General features: G+C 38.5%; 1 long non-coding RNA gene across 2 annotated transcripts in view; it reads right to left on the bottom strand.

Annotated features, from left to right (window-relative positions):
- LOC138426426 (uncharacterized) overlaps positions 1–24,848 on the bottom strand; it is a 70,329-nt gene that overhangs the window by 3,989 nt on the left and 41,492 nt on the right. The window contains exons 2-3 of one of the 2 annotated variants that reach the window (XR_011251644.1): positions 13,934–14,056; positions 9,903–10,033 (exon numbers count right to left, since the gene is read on the bottom strand). This is a non-coding gene — a long non-coding RNA (uncharacterized lncRNA). Of the gene's footprint in view, positions 1–9,826; positions 10,034–13,933; positions 14,057–24,848 lie in introns of those variants that run through there. The other variant, XR_011251643.1, reaches the window with a different exon arrangement.

The raw sequence follows: 24,848 nt of genomic DNA, 5'->3' as shown, positions 1-24,848 counted from the left end.
GACCAATAATAGTGCTAGTTCTTAAAATGAGTGTATAATTATATGCTTTGAAAAATGAGACCTCCTTTCTCTTATTCAACTGAAAAACTGTAATGACAGCCTTGCCTCGAGCAAGGCAGTGTATGTGGCAAGAGAGCCCCAACCTGGGATAGATGAGCCCGAGGTGCAGCTGTGAGAAACAGAACCACTCCTGGGGCCTCAAGGCCCATTTGAGCCAATGCTACAGGCTGACCTTTAATCTGAGCTGCAACGTCACAAGTAGTGACAGGTACTTTAGATCAAGAAACGTCACTAAGCAATAAACTTCTCATGTGCTTACGTGAGTGGAATGGACATTAAACCTATGGAGGCCAAAATAGCTCACAAATATCCTGTCATACTTCATCAGAATTGTGTAGTGGTGGAGACTTCTCTTAGCATGGAGACAGAACAGCAGAACAGAAATCAGGGATGATGTGTCATTCAAAATTCTAGAACAATGTATACCAACACTGTGTTGAAGAAATGAGACTAGATTTCTGCATATGACCATTGTTATCAAGTGAAGAGAGGGATATACCATGGGAAACGTAAAGTCTGGGAAGTGAGATGACTGGAAGCTTCTATATGGGATGAAAGCCAAGAGGAAGAGACACGAAGGTACCAGGTGAAGAAGGATAAGAAACAAGAGTAGCCAGAGCCATCTATCTCTTAGAAACAGCTCTGTGTACCTGATACTCTTACAGTGTCCCTGCTGCACTCTCAGATGCACCACAGTCCAACCTGCAGCTCTCAGGGTCCAGTATTTATCAGTAATTATTGCCAAATCACAACAGTCATAACAACCACACAGCCCTCTTATTAAGAAATAATATACTCTTGATAGTAATACTTCTGTATATAAATCAAAAAAGAAATAATATTTAAAACCAAGTTCTGAAAAAAAATTTAAACGTTCAAAATAGCGGGTTTTTGATAATTGGTTAGTTTCTTTTGGCTATATCAAGATATACTGGCAGCAAATAGAAGGTAAAAACTATTAAGTGTAAGAGAAGGCTAGTGGATTTCTCATATATAGTGGCAAATATAGCCATTATTTCATAGTAACTATAAATGGAAAGTAATCTTTAAAAATGTTTAAAAATAAATAAAGACCATTGGGAAAAAAGAGATTGTGCACACTATTGTTCATGGTTACATATGAAGATTTTCCAACAAAACAAGAACACTCATTTATTTACAACACATACAAACTAAGTTGTTTGTTTTTTTTTTTTTCCGTTGTTGCATTTAGAAAATAAGTATTCAACACATAAGGGCTTATGATACTATAGACTAAAAATTAATAGTTCAATATAAGAATGTGGGTGAGATAAAAGATCTATATTACATGTATGAGTGAGTTGTCTATTATTATAAGTAAATTATTTTATTGTGAAAGGAAGGTTTCTAATTTACTGGAGCAAGGTCACATTTAGGGTGACCCTAGAAAGCCAATGGAGTATGAAAGTTCTCCCAAAGAGCACATGTTTGGGCATCATAAGGAGAAATGACCCAAGAAAAGTGTGTTCAGAGACTTATGAGAAGTGGAAAACAGTTTAGCAAATTGGTCATGTCATTTAGACTCTCCACTGTTTGACTGCATTACAGCTTGGCACAGTGAATTGCCAAATGGAGCAGCCATGGTGTCAGAGATGAAGGCTACTCATAAACCCAACTACATGAGCCCAATTCCAGTTTGATGGAATCTCTTTCACCAATGAGAGTTTAGCTATGGCAACAGCTGAATGTCTGTCTAGTCAACAATACACATCAATGCTGAGCCACCAATGAAGAACCATTCCCTGGAAGATTGTGTTGTGTGTGAGTGCGTGTGTGTGTGCACGAGCATGCATGCATGGGTACACACTCAGCTGTGTCCAACTCTTTTGAGAACCCATGGACTAGCCCTCCAGCCTCCTCTGTCTGTGGAATTTTTCAGGCAAGAATACTGGAAGAGGTTGCTGTTTCCTACCCTAAACTTAGAAGATTGCTGCTGCTAAGGTGCTTCAGTCATGTCCGATTCTGTGCGACCCCAGAGACGGCAGCCCACCAGGCTCCCCCATCCCTGGGATTCTCCAGGCAAGAACACTGGAGTGGGTTGCCATTTCCTTCTCCAGTGCATGACAGTGACAAGTGAAAGTGAAGTTGCTCAGTTGTGTCCGACTTCTAGCGACCCCATGGACTGCAGCCTACCAGGCTCCTCTGTCCATGGGATTTGCTACCAGCTACTTATTGTCAAATAATCTCATCAGACTCTTTCCATCCTATAAAGGTGTTTCATTAATCCTGACTAGAGCTAACATATACTACAGGAATTAGCTTGCCTTTCATGTCTTGAGGATGTCACCCAAAACCTCCCTCTATGAACTCTCATAGTATCTGATTCACCAACGTGAAATCCCACATAACATCATTTCAAAACAAAGGAGCCTTTATAGCAAAGAAGGTGTGATCAAAGTCATGAATTCACTGGTCCTTTCACATACTGATTCAACTAGTAGGTGCTAGCCTGTTAGAGAAGTGAGATAGCCTCATAAAGATACAGCTGAAACATCAGCTTGACAATGACACCATCAAGAATAAGGAAGCAATCTTGATTGTGTTTATAGACTATAAGCAAACAGCCATTAGATGATAGTTTGGACTCAATAGGTAGAGTTCATAGGTGAAAGGACCAAGGAGTGGAAGTGGTAGTGGCACGGCTTACCATCACTTCCAGTGAGTCAGGAATTTGTATGTTTTTCGCTTGGCCAGAAAATTCTGATTCCCATGAAAGAAAACTTTTACTAGATGAAGAGTAAGATTTCCCTTAAAGTTAAGAATATTGCCTCATCACTAACTTTGAGTCAGTAGACGAGCAGGTAAGAAAAAGAAAGTCACCACTAATATCAAAGAAGTTATCACACCTGCCAAGGGTAATTAGCCTTGATAATCAAGAAAAGATAGGACTACTGTCAAAAAATGGGATTGGAGGAAACATGTCAATGTAATCCACCAAGGCATCTTTTTTCACTCCCATGTCTAACTTAACTGTAAATTGACAAGTATAGCAACGTGATATAAGTGTATGGTGATCAAGGTCTCCCACACTTCAGAGATAAGAAACTGGGTCACTCCATCAGGCAAGCCCCTTAGACAAGAAGTGCTAGCCAAGAATTGTGGCAGAGAGGAGTTGAGAATGATTAAGTTAGGAAGGAGAAGATAATAGAGCCTTATTATCTATTATCTAGAAAGTGAAAGTGAAGTCGCTCAGTTGTGTCCGACTCTTAGCAACCCCATGGACTGCAGCCTGCCAGGCTCCTCCGTCCACGGGATTTTCCAGGCAAGAGTACTGGAGTGGGTTGCCATTGAAGATAACAGATAATAGGAAGTAATTAAGAGCAGGATCTTGAGTTCTACTACTAACCTAACATTTGTAAATTTTTTAGAGAACAGTGATAAATCAGCATTTAGTACTATAATGGATACAATTAACTTAATGGGAGATTCAAGTTCAAAGAGTGCACTGTGATAAATACAGTTAGTATTTCCACCTATGTCTCTGGTCTCTGTTGTGTACCATCCCCCAGTTAGCATGAATCTTGGTTCCCATCAGTTCATAACTGCCCTTTACTTTGTAGAATTGCTTTCCATTGACAGTAGACATGTCTAGACAGAGGTATCCCATTGCTGCCCAGTCTTCACCACCATACTCAATTGTTAGGTAGGTAAAACAGAGAAAAGGAGTCCAAAATGGTGGTGGCTATGAGACAAGGAAGGAAAAAGCCCCAAAAATGGAACAAAAGAAGGTCCGAGGACCTGAGTGGGGACCTCAGGTAAAACAAACAACACTCCTGGCTGGCCCAATTTACGTAGGACAGGCCCAGGGAGAGATAAGCATATAAATAGAGGAGCCAAAGCTAGATCTCTCTCTCTCTCTCTCCCTCCCCCCACCCCCACGTGCTGGGGCGCTCTTCTCCTCGTGTCTTTGGATCGACGGGCCCTCGCACCTCGAAGATGGATTTTCCTGCTATCTTCTAAATAAAAAAGAGCTGTAACACTGAGCTGTAACACTGATTTGTCTAAGAAGCTATAACATGGTCCATTGGAGACCTGAGAGCTATAACACGGTCTATCCAAGACCTGAGAGCTGTGACACGCTGAGGGGGCTATAATGTCCGTCACTCCAAATCTTTGTTGTGACGAGACAAAGAACCGAGGAACATACACTCAAGTGACACAATGAAGCAGACTGTTCACTGATGATGATCAACTGATACATTACATTGCTCTCCAGCCTTTAGAGAAAGACTACTCTGACATGTGATTTAAGTTTCAGACTCTCCTGTGGATGAGGCCAAGGAAGGCCTGACTATCTCAGATGACATTCTAGATTAGCTTTTCACCTTGCCTATTCTGTTTCTCTCACTTTCCAGTAGGTTTTCCTGGAAAGTACTCTTTAAATAAATCAAATATGTCTGCATATTTGTTTCAATCACTGCTTCTTGAAAACACAACCTGAAACTACCTATGACCAAGCAATACCATTTCTTGAATACATTCAACCAAAAAAATGGATACATTTAACATCATATAACATGTACAGAAGTGTTCATAATAATTTCACTCATAATATCCCCAAACTAGAAATAAACCAAGTGTCTATCAATAGTTAGTGGAGATTATATATATATATATATATATATATATATATTCTTCTGTTTTCATTATATTAACTTATATTTGAATACAGTATATGGCAGGTTGTATTTTCCAAAGGAGGCTGCAAAATACCTGCTGTTCCATGGACATGCTGTGTAGCACAGGGAATGCTGCTCATTATTGTGTAACAACCTAGATGAAAGGGGACCTTGAAGGGGGAGGATCAGTGCATATGTATGGTTAAGCTGCTTTGCTGTGCACCTGAAACTAACAGCATTGTTTGTCAACTAAACTCCAGTATAAAATAAACAGTTGAAAACAAACAGACAAACCTCTGGTTCCACTTGTTAGTCACTCAACTGTGTCAGACTCTTTGCGACCTCATGGACTGTAGCCCATCAGGCTCCTCTGTCCATGGAATTTCCCAGGCAAGCATACTGGAGTGGGTAGACATTCTCTTCTCCAGGGCATCTTGGACTGATCCAGGGATTGAACCTGGGCCTCTTGCATTACAGGTGGATTGCTTACTGTCTGAGCCACAAGGGAAGCCCTCTCCCAGTGCATTTGACCTTCTTGAAATGTGACCTTACCACTCCTCTCATGTAGTGTTTTTTTTTTTTCTATATTTATTTACCTTAAACTTATTTGCTGTTTTTCTTGTTGCTACTGTCTTTAGAAGTAAGATTAAGGAGGAACTGATGCATGTGACTTCTGAGGCTAGATCATAAAGATGCCAAGATTTCACTTTAATTTATCTGGACACTCACTCTTGGAACTAAACCATACTGCTGTATAAAATCTCAAATAGACTACACAGGGAGATGACATAAATGTTCCAGCCAATTTCCCAGTGGGAGTCCTAGCTCACAAGCAGCATCAAATGCTAGACATGTGTGAAGAAGCTTCCAATGGCTCCAGTCCCAGCCATTGAATCATCCCTGGCTTTCAGATAATCCCAACTGAGACCCTAGACCCCTGAGGAGTAGAAATAAACTGTCCTTACCATGACAAGTCCATGTTCCTGTCCCACAGAGACTGAGAATAATAAAATTATTGCTTTATGCAACTGAATTTTTTTTCTACACAGCACTAATAAATAGAACAGTAGTATAATTATATGGTAGTGAAGATCTACAGTGAAAAAAAGTAGCATGGAGTGGTCTTACTTTGAGTGAAAAATACATAGAATGCTAAGTGAAAAAAATACAGATTATGCACACTGTGAGATCCCATTGCAAATATTAAGAACAGGTAAAAGTAATCTATGCTATTATAACTCAGAGTAGTAGTTACCTTCAGGGAAAGAGGGAAAGTAAGGTGGTGGTGTGAGCGGCTTGAGGGACTGCTGCTAGAATGATAAAATTCTGCTTCCTGACTGAAGCAGTGATTACACAGGTGTGTTCACTGTGAGACAGTGTATCAAGCTGTTCAATAAATACTCTTTTTTAAATTTCTGCATGAATTATACAGATTAAAATAAATTTTATCTTAGTGAATGTAGAAAGTAAACTTTAATTTTTGATATTTTAGATTTTCAGAGAAGGCAATGGCACCCCAATCCAGTACTCTTGCCGGGAAAAACCCATGGACGGAGGAGCCTGGTGGGCCGCAGTCCATGGGGTCGATAGGAGGCAGATACGACTGAGTGACTTCACGTTCACGTTTCACTTTCATGCATTGGAGAAGGAAATGGCAACCCACTCCAGTGTTCTTGCCTGGAGAATCCCAGGGATGGGGGAGCCTAGTAGGCTGCCGTCTCTGGGGTCGCACAGACTCGGACACGACTGAAGCAAATTAGTAGCAACAGCAGCAGTGTGTTATACCATTTGCTCGGGGAATTTGAATTTCTCATATTACTTTTTCCAAAATAAGTAAATGACAAGTACACTTTTGTCTGATAATAAAGTGATACATTTCTTTCATAAGTAGAAGCACCAAGCTATTATTTGTAAATGTATCTTTAATATTTATCATTTTCAAAAGTTTCAGCACTCTAGAGCTAAACTATAAAACAGTTGTATAAAATATATTATTTAAAATATATGTATCATGTTTATGCATTTAAGTCATGAATTAATTTTTAATTATTTTAGATAATTAACTTTTCTATCAAAAAATAAGTGGTGATTAGCAGCTCTGTGGGAGGTCCAAGAGCAAAAGAGTAAAACTATAGAATATATATATATATATATCTCACTGCAGATGGTGACTGAAGCCATGAAATTAAAAGACATTTACTCCTTGGAAGAAAAGTTATGACCAACCTAGATAGCATATTCAAAAGCAGAGACATTACTTTGCCAACAAAGGTCCATCTAGTCAAGGCTATGGTTTTTTCCGGTAGTCATGTATGGATGTGAGAGTTGGACTGTGAAGAAAGCTGAGCGCCAAAGAATTGATGCTTTTGAACTGTGGTGTTGGAGAAGACTCTTGAGAGTCCCTTGGACTGCAAGGAGATCCAACCAGTCCATTCTGAAGGAGATCAGCCCTGGGATTTCTTTGGAAGGACTGATGCTAAAGCTGAAACTCCAGTACTTTGGCCACCTCATGCTAAGGGTTGACTCATTGGAAAAGACTCTGATGCTGGGAGGGATTGGAGGCAGGAGGAGAAGGGGACGACAGAGGATGAGATGGCTGGATGGTATCACTGACTCGATGAACGTGAGTCTGAGTGAACTCTGGGAGCTGGTGATGGACAGGGAGGCCTGGCGTGCTGTGATTCATGGGGTCACAAAGAGTGGGACATGACTGAGCAACTGAACTGAGCTGAACTGATAGCTTATATCAAGAAAAAATGATCAATGAATCATTTCTTTTATCTGCAAAATCCATGACAGTTTTCCGTTGAATGTAAAAGGAAATGCTAAGTAAGAAAAATTATGTGCGGTTTTCCATGTCCTAGAAATAATTATCTCTAATATTATGTGTTCTTTCCATTTGACAAGAATAGTCTCAGGCCAATATTCATGCCCCTCTTTGAAAGAAAGAGCTCTTCCAAGTAATTATTTCAGTACTATTCCTGTTTATGGCTATCTCCCAATTTTAATTAAAGCAGTTCATTTTTTATCAGATCAACTGGGTGTGATTTTGAATAGCCAGATTCAACAAAGCTTAGGATCATGGTGCACCAAAATGAATAAATAATGGACTTAGAATCTGTTGAACTGAAATTCCAGAACTTTTTTCAAATTAAGACTACTAAAGGCAGAAGTTATACCCTTCTGAAAACAGATAAATTTCAAGATAAATTATTTCCCACATGTAACACAGTTGGTTAAATAGAAATGCATTGTTTTATTCAAATAAACAGAGCATGTTTGTTATAAAATCCAATGTTCAACCTTATTTTATAAAATGTTCTTAGATGACAATGTAAAAATATTCATGAGGCAGATCAAAGAATTATTTAATGGAAATTATGCCAGTCTATCGCAAGCATAGATTGAAAGTGAAAGTGTTAGTTGCTCAGTTGTACCTGACTCTTTGCTACCATGTGGACTGTAGCCTGCCAGGCTCCTCTGTCCATGGAATTTTCCAGGTGAAAATACTGAAGTGGGTTGCCATCCCATACTCCAAGAGATATTCCTGACCAGGGATTGAAACCAGGTCATCTCTATTGCAAGCAGATTCTTCATCGTCTGGGCCACCAAGGAAGCCCAAATACAGATTCCTGAACATTAAAAATTACCAATCTTATTATAAAATAAATTTCTGGATCTTGAAGCTCACCAGTGAATGATATGGAGTGAAGTTAAATCTCCTAGAATGCTGATTCATAGTCATGTATTTCATTAGAATTAATCTGTCCTTTGCCACAATTGTGCTGTGCTTAGTCGCTCAGGCGTGTCTGACTCTTTGCAACACCATGGACTGCAGCCCCCTGGCTCCTCTGTCTATGGGGATTCTACAGGCAAGAATACTGGAATGGGTTGCCATGCCCTCCTCCAAGGGATCTTCCTAACCCAGGGGTTGGACTCAGGTTTCCTGCATCACAGGCGGATTCTTTACTGACTGAGCCACCAGAGGAGCCCTTCCAACCACAATTATGGGTGTAATATTAGACATTTCAGGGCCCATGGAAGCATTTCAGTCTTGTATTGAATATTTTTAGGCTTCCCAGGTGGCGCTAGTGGTAAAGAATCTGCCTGACAATACAGGAGACATGAGACATGGGTTTGCTCCTTAGGTCTGGAAGATCCCCTGGAGGAGGGCATGGCAACCCACTCCAGTATTCTTGCCTGGAGAATCCCAAGGACAGGAGAGCCTGGCAGGCTACAGTCCATGGGATTACAAACACATGTAAGAATTAAAGATTTTAAAATTAAAAAAATAAAAAACTTAAAAAAATAAAATAAAAGCAAAAAAAAAAAAAACCACAAAGAATAGGACATGACTGAAGCAATTTAGCACACTTGCACACACTATTTCCTCTTGTTCTTAGACAAGCTGAGGATCTACTTCTTAGAGATTTTGAGATCCATACACACAAAAGAAGTTATGTTGATTTCATGTTTAAGATGGAGAAGGCAATGGCACCCCGCTCCAGTACTCTTGCCTGGAAAATCCCATGGACGGAGGAGCCTGGAAGGCTGCAGTCCATGGGGTCGCTGGGTCGGACATGACTGAGCGACTTCACTTTCACTTTTCACTTTCATGTACTGGAGGAGGAAATAGCAACCCACTCCAGTGTTCTTGCCTGGACAATCCCAGCGACAGGGGAGCCTGGTGGGCTGCCGTCTATGGGGTCGCAGAGTCGGACACGACTGAAGCGACAGCAGCAGCAGCAGCAGCATGTTTAAGAAATTTTCTTAAAAATCAGACTTGAGAGCCAGTTTGATGGGAAAACTATAATTTGGACTCAATCATCCTGGGTTTGAGTATTAATTATGATTTGCCATCTGAGTTCATTTAGTCTGAGTTGTAATCCCTTCCTCTGTAAAATGTAATATATGCTCTTTGTTCCAAAAGTTTGCTTTTATTATAAAATAATTCACTGAGTTTAAATTAAATGCTTAAGTATTAGATGAAAAAGAACTTTTCAAAAGCCCATCGTCTGCTTAGTGCACACCACATTTCCAAATATGGAAGAGATTTCTGAACATTAAAATGCAATTCTAACCCTGCAGATTATCATTTTAATATTGAGAAATAAAATTGTATTCAATTTCCAAAATTAAAAGTTTGTACTATTTTATTCACTTTCTTCTATATTTTCACAGAGATGTTAAAATAAATCTCACAGATGTATTTCTTCAGTGTCCCAAATCCTCTCAAAAGCTGTTGAAGAACCGAAGTATTAACAATTAGGTTACATTATCTTGTTTGAAAAACTCCGTTATCTCATTTCTCCATTGTAGAATCAGATATTGAGCTAGAAAAAAAAGTCAATAGTTATTAATTCCAACCATCCCTTCTTTTAAAACGTTAAAATATCTGCAGAAATCTAAAACAATAACGACTATTCTTTGGACAAAAACATTCATAGTTTTCCTATTCTTCTTACAGTAAATATAGACCATGTATTTACTATAATTACACTTTCTCCCTTATATTGAAAAATAACAAAGATCAATGATAGCCTTCAAAATGACAAAGAAGCTCAAAGGTTTTCTAATTTCAAAAACTAAACTTTCCTAATCGAAGACTAAGTCATCTATTATAAAATAGAGACAAATTGTGTTTCTATGCTTGTGCGTCTATTGCTTTTGTGAATTTGTTTCTTTAGATTCGGGGAGTTATTATTGGAGAGATATTAAGGTTCTATGGAGTAGATAAGGTCAAGCTGCAATATGTTTTTAAATATTTTTTAAACATTTTTTTAGCCTTTCTGAATTGGCTTTAAGGAGATGGAATAAAGACAAACAACCCATGTACCCCACTTTTAATACCATTGAGAAGGACAACATATATACAAATACTAAAGAATGTCCTGGAATTCCATTTTAGAATAGTCACATTGTGACATAGGAAAGAGAACATTTAAATCTAGCTCAAACTTTAAGGTTGATATAGAAAATCCTCTTAGATCTGAAAAAGGAAAAAAAAAAAAAGGAACTGGAGGAATGTTTTACAAGTATTACATCTTTATATTCTAAACTCTGAAATTGGAGAAAAATGCTTGCATTACTAGATTTTCCAACAGAAAAAGTAAAACATACGCTTGTCATTGAATTGTGAGCACAAAACAAATTTTTTGAAATAATGTGCTAATTGGTATGTATGCATGTGAACATACTAATCTAGGCATTAAAAGAAATTCAAAGCTTTGCTCTATGACATTAACTTTTAAATAATACATAATTGTTTCATTTTCAATAGCATAGAGTTGGACACTATATTTTTACATGGTGTGAGCTTCTAAAAATCTTCATTCTACATCAGCCATCAACTTTCTAATGTTCAGCTCAAAACCCACTTATTTTTGCCCTGTTTCATGGTGCTGCACCTGGATTCGAAATATTTCTGTTTTGATAACTGTCATTAGTACTGAGCTCCTGAAGAGTCTTTGCAAGAAAAAGGAATTTCTTTACTGGTCTGGAGCTTTTCTTATAGCTTCTTGACTAGTAGTGTATGAGAGATCCTATAAGACCCCAGAAAGTTGTACCTGCAGCAAAGAAGGCACCTTCACAGTGAGATTTGCATGCATCTCAGAGAATTTCCCTACTGTCCACTAGCCCTCAGATGCAACCTCTCCAATGAGGTAAATACATATATAGACGTGGTACAGGGTAAACCTCTTTCCTAATCTGTTTTTTCCTTAGATTCTCTCATATAGTTCTAAATGTAGTGGCTCTCCCTATATCTGCCATTCCAGGGCATTCTTCAGAGGTCTCTTTACCTCCCTTCCAAATGAATCCCCTCTTAATGGCTATTTATGTGAATATCTCCTTGCTCAAATTACTGGTGTGATTTGTCTTCTGACTGCACCCTAATATTACATGTTTCTGCAATCTTTTCTTTTTTTCCAAAGATTCTTGCTTCCATATTTCATGAAATTGTTAAAAATCAAAGGCATAGCAATCAGATTACTTGAGTTTGTATTCTGATTCTTATATTTAATTTTGTTGGTGATGTTTTGGGAAAATTATTCTACCTCCCTGAGCCTCTAATTTCTCATCTGCAAGATGGAAGTGATAAAATAATACCTACTTTGTAGCATTGCTGTGAGGACTAAATAAATTAATTCACCCAAGGTAAATAGAATTGTGCCAGGTAAATAGGAAATTATGTCAGTCATCATTATTACTGTTAATACTTTAATTTCCTCTTCATGGAGATATAGTCACAGAAAAATATAATATATATGTTCTTTCATAAATTTAATATATTATAAAAATCAAAATGGAGAACCTAACTTAAATATTCATCTTTTATAGGAAGTCTTTCCCAACCATCTTCTCATCTCCTCAAAGATTTTATACATGACTATGTGCCTGCAATTATCACACTGCTGTCAATAGCTTCTTTAGAAGTAGATCTCGAAACTAAAATGACACTCAGATGCTATATCACACTCATGCCTCACACATGGTAAATGTTTAAGGAAGGAGAGCAAAAGGTAAAGAATGAATGTAATGTTTCTTTCTCATTCCCCTCAATTCTCAAGACACAAAACTGATGTGAAATATAAAATTGACCCATATTCTCCAATCAGGAAACAATTATATTTTCTGTGACACGGAAGGGAGAGAGAGAAGTAAAAACCTAATAGGTTCAGGCATAGAAAGAGATTAAGCAGAGGCCTGATTTGTGCTTAACAGTGAAGGATCTATGGGCTCTACTACTGCAGGCTGACTGGAGTTAGCGGCACCCTCAATCCCAAATCACGTCTCTTTCCTTTTCCTTAATTAGACTACTGTTAATGACCTAATGTTTCCGGTGGACTGTGAAATTAAAACAATGTGCTTTCTACTGTGATTGCTAAACATTTCCACTGGACATAAAATGGGTTTCACCCTCAATGGGATTTTCTGTTTTCTATTTATAAACGAATCAAAAAGACAGCCTCAAAGAGGCACAGGTGTCTGGTGGGTGAATAAATAAACACTCCCAGCATGTGGAGCAATTAAATAATCTTAAGCAAAATGGGATCAGAGGCAGATGCACACACCACAGGAACAACACCTGACAGACAAAGGGGAAAATTCCAAATGAATCTCCCACAGAGGAGCTTAGCTCAGCGGGCAAGGCAACCGTGGGTCTGTCCCTTTGGCAATGAAGAGCGCTTTGGACACTGCATGCACTTGGGAGCTCTTCAGGAAGTTCTGAGTGAAGAAAGATGGAGTTTAACATTGTTAGGCTAACTGTAGCCAAAAACACAGGTTGTCCCAGCAAAACAAGAACACTCAATATTCTTTAAATAAGCACCAAGCTTTCCTCCCTCTATGTCCTATTTCCTCTACCTGGATTTTTTTTTTTCCTTCCTTATAACAAACATATTTTGGTGTTCAAATATTATCCAGTCTAAAAATCTTTAAAGGTCATTCACTTCATCTAGCACTACCAATCACTCTAGCCATAAGTGCATTAAAATACCACCCCAACTTTAAAAATACTGTTTCTAACCTAAGTGGGCTTTTCTGGTGAACATTTATTGAAGTTTGTTTAAAGACAGAGATAGAGCATCTTTACAAATTATAGGCAGAATATAATGAGCAGAAGAGACCAAAATGGCAGCAGTTTGGGAGGGGGGCAATTAATATCATCTTTTGGTGATAAGACTTTACATGAAGAAGCTGATTTCAATCTTGAAGAATGATATGGATTACAAGAAGAAGAAATGATAACAGGATGTCCCATATAAGAGTAGACCCACTAAGAAATGCAGCAATAAGGGAAATCATACTGAATTGGGGAGTTAGAAATAGAACCTTTTTGATTCTTGTATGTGGTAGATGTCTGTAAGTGGAATAAGTTAAAGCTAAACAAGGAGATTAAGTCAAGACAGGAGAAAGAATTGCATATTAAGCATATGCTTTTGGACTTAGTCTATTAGATATCACAGGACAGATAAAGGATTTTAAGATTTGAAGAGATTAATTTGATTCTATGTGCTATACTGTGCAGAGCCAATTCAGTCATGTCTGACCCCTTGTGACCCTACGGACTGTAGCCTGCCAGGCTCCTCTGTCCATAGAATGGGTTGCCTTGCCCTCCTCAGGGGATCTTTCTGACCCAGGGATTGAACTCACATCTCACATCTCCTGTATTAGCAGGCAGATTTTTTGCTACTAGAACCACCTGGGAAGCCCCAGTCTGATTCTGTAATTACCTTTGCTGCTGCTGCGTCGCTTCAGTCGTGTCCGACCCTGTGCAACCCCATAGACGGCAGCCCACCAGGCTCCCCCGTCCGTGGGATTCTCCAGGCAAGAACACCGGAGTGGGTTGCCATTACCTTTAAGATTGGGAAAAATGAGTTTTACACTTTAGTGAACAAAATACGCAGGGAGATATTTTAAGATTAAAAGGACTGGTAAAAAGAGAAATTGTCATATTTATAGTTTAATTAAAAAAATGAACTGCATTGTCAAACTAGAAAAGATGTTTAAAATAGCTTATGAAAAGCAACCACTGTACATGTGGAAAAAGTGGAACTGCACAGATTTAAAACAAACTTGAATGTAAGGAAATTTACAATGACTGCTTTGACAATTGTAGAAGACTTGAAGAAAAGCAGCCGGGTCATTCAGAGGTGAATTGATCTGATGCGGGAAAATAATAAAAAGATAGAAATCCATATGAACATAACTATTAAAAATGCAAAAGTTACATGGAAAAGCAGTCTTTGTAATCCTGTTGTCATTATCTTATGGAACTTTAAACTCTCTAAGGTAGGGCATTATTCAGACCTTAGAAATGGAGAAGACACTGCAGCCAAAGGAGAGAAATTTATCACATCAGAATTTAATCACATGTGTTAATAGCATGTATGATTATTTAATTCTGATCCCTTCGAAACAGCTCAGCGGGAATTTCATTACCTCCACTAGCTTTGCTCATAGTGATGCTTCCTAAGGCCCGCTTGACTTTGTATTCCAGGATGTCTGGCTCTAGGTTAGTGATCACACCATCATGGTTATCTGGGTCATAAAGATCTTTTCTGTATAGTTCTTCTGTGTATTTCTGTAAAGTTCTATAACATAATGAATTCCAGAGGAATTCCAATTGAGCTACTTCAAATCCCAAAAGATGATGCTGTTAAATTGCTGCACTCAGTATACCAGCAAATTTGGAAAACTCAGCAGTGGGCACAGGACTGGAAAAGATCAGTTTTCATTGCAGTCCCAAAGAAAGGCAATGCCAAAGAATGCTCAAACTACTGCACAATTGCACTCATCTCACACACTAGTAAAGTAATGCTCAAAATTCTCCTAAGCCAGGCTGCAAAAGTACATGAACTTTGAACCTCCAGATGTTGAAGCTGAATTTAGAAAAGGCAGAGGAACCAGAGATCAAATTGCCAATATCCATTGGACCATCAGAAAAGCAAGAAAGTTCCAGAAAAACATCTACTTCTGCTTTATTGACTATGCCAAAGTCTTTGACTGTGTGGATCACAACAAACTGTGGAAAATTCTTCAAAACATGGGAATACCAGACCACCTTACCTGCCTCCTGAGAAATCTGTATGCAGGTCAAGATGCAACGATTAGAACGGGGCATGGACCAAAAGATTGGTTCCAAAGTGGGAAAGGAGTACATCAAGGCTATATATTTTCACCGTGATTATTTGACTTATATACAGACTACAACATGTGAAATGCTGGGCTGGATGAAGCACAAGCTGGAATCAAGAGTGCCAGGAGAAATATCAATAACCTCAGATATGCAGATGACACCACCCTTATAGCAGAAAGTGAAGAAGAACTAAAGAGCCTCTTGATGAAAGTGAGAGTGAAAAGGCTGGCTTAAAGCTCAACATTCAGCAAACTAAGATCATGGTATCCGGTCCCATTCATTCATGGCAAATAGATGGGGAACCAATGGAAACAGTGACAGACTTTATTTTGGGGGGCTCCAAAATCACTGAAGATGGTGATTGCAGCCATGAGCCATAAAATTAAAAGACTCTTACTCCTTAGAAGAAAAGCTATGACCAAGCTAGACAGAATATTAAAAAGCAGAGACATTACTTTGCCAACAAAGGTCCATCTAGGCAAAGCTATGGTTTTCCCAGTAGTCATGTATGGATGTGGGAGTTGGACTAGAAAGAAAGCTGAGCTCTGTAGAACTGATGCTTTTAAACTGTGGTGCTGGAGCTGACTCATGAGAGTCCCTTGGACTGCAAGGAGATCAAACCAGTCAATCCTAAAGGAAATCAGTCCTGAATATTCATTGGAAGCATTGATGTTGAACCTGAAACTCCAATACTTTGGCCACCTGATGGGAAGAACTGACTCATTTGAAAAGATCCTGATGCTGGGAAAGATTGAGGGCAGGAGAAGGGGACAACAGAGGATGAGACGGTTGGATGGCATCACTGATTTGATAGACATGAGTTTGAGCAAGCTCCAGGAGTTGGTGGTGGGCAGGGAAGCCTGGCATGCTGCGGTTCATGGGGTCGCAAAGAGTTGGACATGACTGAGCAATGGAATTTTATTGAGTGATTGGGCTTCCCAGGTGGCACTAGTAACAAAGAACATGTCTGCCAATGCAGGAGACATAAGAAACAAAGTTCAATCCCTGGGTGGAGAAGATCCCCTGGAAGAGGAAACGACAACCCATTCCAGTATTCTTGCTTAGAGGATCCCATGGACAGAGGATCTGGCGGGCTACAGTCCATTGGGTCATAAAAAGTAGAACATGACTGAAGTGGCTTAGCATGCACTCACTGATTACTTACTACTGGAAAAAGATAAGTAGGGTATATTCTCTAACTTAGAGTATATCGCTGTTGTAGTTAACAAAAACACAAAGGTATATTTTGTGGTATGTGAAAACATATGGTGAAAGTTTCATATTTGAGTGACTATTGTCCTGATTTTTGAAACAGACTGCAAAACCATTGCTTTACTCTGGTTGGACCTGCCATTGGTTTGGGAATGGACTTTAAAGGTCCTGTGTTTCCTTCCCCTCAGAGCAGTGTGTCTTAAGACTGTGGTAAAAGGGAGACAGAGAGCCCTTGCTTTCTCTAACAAGGTTCAGGGTGCTCAGAAAGGTTCTTTTTTGGCTGGTGACTCCTTATAGATTTTGCTGTTTCTTTCTGACTCAAACTTATTAAGGGAATCCCTTCCATTAGTTTTCAAAGTAATTATTCTTCAGTTTATAACTTAGTCATTTTCTCCATGGATTAGTTTTTCTCTCTTGATTTTACTAGAAGTTAAGCTCCAGGAACTTCCTAAGGGCAGGGATTTTTGTCTGCTTTGTCTTAAGCTGTATTGTCAGTGTCTGGATCTGTGTCTGGTATACATAGTAGGTGCTTAATAAAAATACGTTCAGTGAATTTCTTAAAAAAAAAAAAATGGGACCAGAAGAGGCTTCCTGGAGAGAACGGTTTATATACTCAGTTTCAGAAACAAGTGGGAGCTTATGGAGTAGAGGGGGTTTTAAAAGACATCCCAGGCTGAGAACAGCATGGAAAAGTGCACAGACCTTGGAAGTTGCACAGGGTGTGGCACCACAACTAGTTTGCTATTTGATACCACCATCTAAACTGCACAGTGGGTTTCCCAGGTGGGTCAGCAGGAATCTGCCTGCCAATACAGGAGAGGCAAGAAAGGTGAGTGGGTTTGAACCCTGGGTTGGCAAGATGCCCTGGAATAGGAAATGACAACCCGCTTCAGTACTCTTGCATGGGAAACTCCATGGGCAGAGGAGCCTGACAGGCTACAGTTCATGGGGCTGTAAAGAATCGGATATGACCGAGCGACTGAGCACACAACACAAAGCACACAGCAACCCAGCGGTTAAGAAAGGAAAATTCTAGAATGAGAAAGACCTGGATTTGCATCTCTGCTCTGCTCTTTATATTTGAATCAAACATCACAGATGTGCTATCTAGGAAGTGGCCACTGAGAGCCCCGCCCTCAGACTTTGTTTTCTATGAAGAACCTTAAAGCAAAATTATATCTCTGGTAGACAATTTGTTCTCTGCAAAGGGGCCTGTTAACCAGGAAAGTTTTGTAGAAACTGTATTTGAAAGAGAGGCAAAAGAATGAGAAAGAAATTAGTGTGTATAAAAGATTAAAAACATGGATACAGTATTCAGTGACAATCTACTTGAGACAAATATTCCTTTAAGTATTCCCATTGACAGAGTCATCAGCTAATAATAAAGCACCTAATTATTTATTACTAAATAATGTATTTGATATGTTATTTTAAAATATTAATACATTTGAGTTATTCTATCAAGAAGACCTTCAACTCCTTTTGGCAGTGAAAAGATTTTAATTATTATGCAAATGGATACAACATCTGTATTATTGATACAACTGTAATTCCTATATAACTGTAATGCAGATATATCAATATTTTATGATGTCTCTTGATTTTCATCTAAAATTATATTTCTTAGATTTGTTATCATATTTATTAGGTTTAGATAGTTATTTGCTTTTGGATATTAAGAGTATTTATACAAATTGGGGGTGTTTTCTTTAAACATTTATTTTCCTTCATTAATCTGAATGTAAAGTCAGAGAAGAGGAGAAATTAATAAAGAAATCAGACCAGAAGAGGAAAGTAATAAAATATTTACTGAAAGTATAATTTAAAAGAATTACTGCATTACTTTAGCTAATATTTGTGATGATGACACAAGTTTGGATGGGATCTTACCCATTTGTTAATATATTTTTTTCTTTTAGTTGAATCTGTCAGGTAAGACAATAGCTATTACTATTCCATATGTTATATTTTCATTACCGTTTCAAACCCTGCTAACATTTATTATTTTTCTTTCCTCACAGACATCAAATTAATTATTCAAGACAGATAATTAGATAATTTTCTCAGAAGAGAAAAACAAACCATGAAACACAGAGAAAATGAAGGCTTTATAAAGGTTACACTGCTTAGTAAAAATCTGACTAGCAAGCACCAGAAAGTCAACTTTATAACTCTCAGGTCCCTGACCTTTCTACTGCAAAGAAAAAGACAATGATGCTGCAATCCCACCCCTCAACCCCAACCCATTGCTTTCTTTCCTCCCTTACTTAAGTTTCTTTCTTTCCTGGTCATTTAAGGTTTGTGAATAACAAAGAGTCTGGTGAATAACTCCTTAAGTTTATCTGTTTTTTTAATATCATATGCTTAATCATATTCTTCATAATATGTATATAAGTTAAAGCAGTTGTTGCTTTCTGACAATGGAACCAATTTTTTTTTTTTTTGGAACCGATTTTTAAGTGAAATGTGTAAAAATGATTACACTTTAAGTAGTGAAGAGAGACATACCTTATGCAGTCCACTGTATATAAAATATCCCTGGCTACAAGTTTTAGCCCCCAGACAGGTATAACATCAATTCAGAGACATGGTTCAAAGTGTGATTCTGAGACTACAGCTCAGTGCAACCTGAAACTCAAAAGACCTCTTGGTAATGAGATTATTTTTCATTGTTAATGGAGAAGGCCCTCTTCATGTTTAGAGGCATGTACACTGAAGGAGGGGTATATCGGCAAATATCTACAGGTTAATGTCAAGGTTTAAAGCTCAACATTCAGAAAACGAAGATCATGGCATCCAGTCCCATCACTTCATGGGAAATAGATGGAGAAACAGTGGAAACAGTGTCAGACTTTATTTTGGGGGGCTCCAAAATCACTGCAGATGGTGACTGCAGCCATGAAATTAAAAGACACTTACTCCTTGGAAGAAAAGTTATGAGCAACCTAGATAGCATGTTCAAAAGCAGAGACATTACTTTGCCGACTAAGGTCCGTCTAGTCAAGGCTATGGTTTTTCCTGTGGTCATGTATGGATGTGAGAGTTGGACTGTGAAGAAGGCAGAGCGCCGAAGAATTGATGCTTTAGAACTGTGGTGTTGAAGACTCTTGAGAGTCCCTTGGACTGCAAGGAGATCCAACCAGTCCATTCTGAAGGAGATCAGCCCTGGGATTGCTTTGGAAGGAATGATGCTAAAGCTGAAGCTCCAGTACTTTGGCCACCTCATGTGAAGAGTTGACTCATTTGAAAAGACTCTGATGCTTTGGGATTAGGAGCAGGAGGAGAAGGGGACGACAGATGATGAGATGGCTAGATGGCATCACTGACTCAATGAACATGGGTTTGGGTGGACTCGGGGGTTGGTGATGGACAGGGAGGCCTGGCATGCTGTGATTCATGGGGTCACAAAGAGTCGGACACGACTGAACGACTGAACTGAACTAAACTGAATGTCAAGGTTAGCCAGGATCATTCAATTCAACTCAGAGATTAGATATTACTTTTTAGGAAGCATATAGATAGTTTAAGTGAGCTATACTTTGGGTTAAGATATCTATTATGTGATGATACATAAACCATCTTCTTGAAAAACTGTCATAGTTTGGTCCTGGATATACACCAAATTCTTTAGCGTTGGTTTCAAAAGCATTCAAAATAGCTTCTTCACTAGCTTCCTTTTTAATCAATCTCTTCCGATTCTTCCAATACATTCTCCACACTTTTGCTAAATACTAGGCTGCATAGTGTTTTCTTGTCAAATGGTGATCAAAGGGTTGGATTCAGAAGTCAGGGAAGAGGAATCTAAGCACAAGTGTTATTTCAAGCAAATTCTTAGCCTCAGCTTCACCATACTGGGGACCTCCGGAGGGAAGTTTTGCTCAGATTTAGCCCCAGCTGGGGATGCTTGAACTAAGCTTTATTACCTTTGCACTAGAGCATCTCCAGATTAGTGAAAACTTGGGCACTTTCAGATCTCTGTTTGTGAAAATGTCACTAGGGCAGCTGAAGAGCTGTTGCTCAAGGACTGCCACAGGCCTGGTCCACTGTAGCCCACCACTTGGGTCTCTCTGATTCACTCCATCTTACACTGAGGAATCGTTCTCTGAGAATAGCCACAAGCCTGGTCCACTACAGTCCACCATTTGCATCTCTTTGATCCACTCCCATCTCACATTAAGTTCACTGTGTTCAGTCAGGGCTTCTTTGAGATGATGACCACTCACAGTTCCTGGGGGGGATTTTACAATAGGTCATTTTTAGAATCATGAGCTATGCCTGCCTACTACAGTTTATCCTGGAATTGCAACTGAGAGTCATTATGTCCCTCCTCTACCAACTGTTATTGATTCCATTCATCCGACTCTGGCTCTTCTGCTAGCCAAGACATTTCCTGATGAGAAACGTTTCAACTCCTGAGTATACTCCCAAATAAAATTTGTAAAGTGGCTATGTATTGAAAAATGTTCATATCAGCACCACTCAATTTCAAAAAAGAAGGCAGAAAAATGAAAATATGAAAAAATAAGGGAAAAGAAAGAGGGAAAGTAACAAAAATTACTGTGAAAATATCCCTAGACATTTTCATTAAAATGAACGTGATATGTTTATTCAATAGAATAGTTTAGACCAGTAAAAAAGAGTTGCAACATGCAATAACATGAATAAATTTAATAGTATAATGATAAGTGAGAAAAATGTATTATATAACTACCTTTTTATAAAGTACAAAAGCAAGCAAAAATGTACTATTCATGCACATAAATGTATACGTATGTAGAAAGTCGAGAAGAGTTTTTTCATTCTTGGGGAGGAAGAAAATTAGTATAAGAAAGGCCTACACATATATAAGTGTAAGGGGTTGAATGGCTAGTTCAGTAATGTTCATAAAACAAATAAATGTGGGCCAAAGATTATCATTAATCCATCTGAACACTTGAGTTCCAATTAAAAATGAACTTTTCAAGTTGACAGATTTGAATGTGAATCTAAGATTGAGAACCACCACACTAAATGATCTGTATTGTCACTCCCTGTTTCTTCATTAATAAGCTGAGGCAAAAATTAAAGGGCAGATATTTCATTTATTAAAGTACTGGGATATGATCTTTCCTCTTTAATCTTTGCCTCAGCTTATTAAAAAAAATTGAGATAACAGTTTTGAATCATTTAAAAAACAGGATTTAACTATTTTATTCAGGTGTATGATAATAAACATGAAATGAAACTTACCGAAGTTAAATTTGTTCTCATGCTATCCATTCAAATGCTAAATAAAAGGCTTCTTCAATAAGAGAGATGAAACATCTATGAGTAGAATGATTTTAACAGTCCTGAAACACAGAAGATGCTCTACAAAGTCACTTAACTCAAGTCGTTCCATTACATTACTGATGGAGAGTGTGAAGAACTATATCATTTCAGTTAAAAAAAAAAAAAGGAGTGCCACAGAAAGTTCTTAACCAACTTTAAGTTTCATTTTAATGCTCTAATTTCATGGTAAATTGTTTATTCACATGGACACTCTGACCACTATAATGCAAAGAAGAGCAACAGTATAATAATGAGCTGGCATGAAGATAAACGATTCCAATTAGTTTCCTCATTAGTTTTAACTAAGATTATTTCTTTAATCATGACTGATTTATCTCCATTTCACTTCTCCCGTGCTTCAGGAAGTTGCCTGCTAGACTAAAGCCAGGTAAAGAGAGTTAATTTAAACTCTAGGCAGCAGCCTTCTATTTTCCCTTGGGTTGATATGTGACTGGCACTCAAAACAAAAGGATCCATCTGCGCCTTTGCTGTTATTCCTATAGGAAGATGATCGATAATATTAAAGGGCAAAATTCACAAAATATAACAATGAGTGTGTAATACATATACATATTTCATATGAAAAGAACAGCTAAACATTTTTTAACAAATGTCTAGAGATTTCTGGGCAAATGTTGGATTGAATTTATATTTCTGACTTAGTCTTGCTCTCAGTTTCACATTTGCCATAAAACCCCAGTGAGTGCTGATTGAGAATGGGGACATTCACCAAAAGCCTTCGATTCTTTCTAGGTAATTGGGGTTGCCACGCTGGGAACAAATATAAAACTGTATTCTTCACATTTACAGAAAGTTACAGGCTGGCAGAACAAGGAAGACTTTGCCTTTCTTTTCAGTCTCATGTGACAACTAACATTTTGTGCTTTCTTGATGAAGACATAGCCTACAGAAGCCTGTTAAGGCCCTACCAAGAAAGTCTGTGTGTCCACGCCCAAGGTTTGCTCCAGCAAGGAATTGTGCAGGTCCTCTGCCTCATACTTCCCCTGAGGGTTATGTGGTATGGCATTGGTGTGATGAAGCTCTCGCAAACTTGAAGAGTTAAATGTTGGAAAAGAGACAGGTGCTTTCACCCAGAAATCTGAGTTCACAGATGCTCTCTTTCCATGCCCAAGTGGAAGGAAAATGGTTTGTTCATCTGATTATTACCTAACTATTTATTCAAAAGCCTTCAGAATAGAAACTTCTGTGTCATGCACCACTTGTTTTTGGTTAGAACTCAAGATACTTGAGAACCTAAATCAATTTCTTCAGGAGTTGAAGAAATACTAGAACCTAGCAGGTAAAATAGAACTAGAGTGACAACAAAAATTCACTTAGAGCCTGACAATGTAAAACCAAGATGACTGTATAGACAGAAAGGTCCTCTTGTAAAAAGAACTGATGAAAGTGTCACATCTAGAATCAGACATTCCTGTAAGGAATTATGGTTCCTATTAGCAAAAAGCACTAGAGAAGAAAATTGTGGGGTTAGAGATGCTCATTCTACTAGAATGACTTGCTTCCAGGCCATTTTACTGGAAAGGAGCTTGAAGAAATGTATATTTTAGTGTTGAGTCCAAATTGATATTTCTAATTCTGTTTAGGTACTATAGTTTTCACCTCAATTTCTTTGGTTATATTGACAGTTATGTTCTTCTTGGCAGTAGAAATTAGCCATTCTGAAAACCAAAACCTAAGTTTTACTTCTTTTGCTCTGCTATATGAAGAAAATAATTTCAAAATAATGATGCTTATGAGAATATTAAACACTTTGTATGGCTGTGTGTTAGGAGAAGGCAATGGCACCCCACTCCCGTACTCTTGCCTGGAAAATCCCATGGACAGAGGAGCCTGGTAGGCTGCAGTCCATGGGGTCACGAAGAGTCGGACACGACTGAGCGACTTCACTTTTCACTTTCATGCATTGGAGAAGGAAATGGCAACCGACTCCAGTGTTCTTGCCTGGAGAATCCCAGGGACGGGGAGCCTGGTGGGCTGCCGTCTATGGGGTCGCACAAAGTTGGACATGACTTAAGCAACTTAGCAGCAGCAGGAGCAGCAGCATGGCTGTGTGTTATTGTGATTATTTGCACCTTACATAATGTTGATGTAGTAGAAAATAAAATCTGTCATGTTCTTAGCAATTAAATTAAATTAGAAAAGAAAGGAAGGACAAACCAAAGGTCAAAAGGGAAAAAGAAAGGCATAGTCCTGCCTTGAAGTAATGTTCTTTCTAATGAGAAAGATTGATCTGTACACAAAGTATTCTACAAGGCAGAATGCAATAAAGGGGAATGCATCAGTATGAACACAGACTATAGAAGGACTGAATCAAAAACAAGTTATTGGGTCCTGGCTTTTGAGAAAGCTTTCACAGCATAGGAAGCTTTGTTCTCCTGCTTAGTTGCTCAGTCATGTCCGACTATTTGTGACCCCATAGACTGTGGCCCACCAGGCTCCTCTGTCCCTGGAACTTTTTCAGGCAAGAATAGGAGTGGATTACCATTTTATCTTCCGAGCGATCTTCCCAACCCAGGGACAAAACCCACATCTCCTGAGGCTCCTGCATTGTAGGCGGATTCTTCAACGCTGAGCCATGGGGGAAACGTAGGGGGATTAGCGCTGCAGAATGAGCGGCACTGCAAAGAGCAAGAATAACGGAGGAGCCATTCTAAACCAAGAAGATTAACTTTACTATCAACCTAAGCCAAACTAAATACTATAATTAGAAAACTAAATATAATGGGACAGTATATTACTTTTATCTTGGTATTAAGCATGAATTACAGTTGTTCTATGCTAGCCTCACCTTCACTTAATTGGATATCCAGACAGTGATTGTATTTAATTCTAATACCTGATGAGAGATCATATTTTGCATATCGAATTCTGGGAAACAATTTATGCCATTTTCTCTATTTGTTTAGTTTCCATCACTCTATTGCTAGCTCTCTAATTGTTATCTCTTACTTCATTAAAATAATTAT

The sequence above is a fragment of the Ovis canadensis genome, chromosome 21, assembly GCF_042477335.2.
Source record: "Ovis canadensis isolate MfBH-ARS-UI-01 breed Bighorn chromosome 21, ARS-UI_OviCan_v2, whole genome shotgun sequence".
NCBI classification, from domain to species: Eukaryota; Metazoa; Chordata; class Mammalia; order Artiodactyla; family Bovidae; genus Ovis; species Ovis canadensis.
This window is presented reverse-complemented; position numbering and strand designations above follow the sequence as displayed.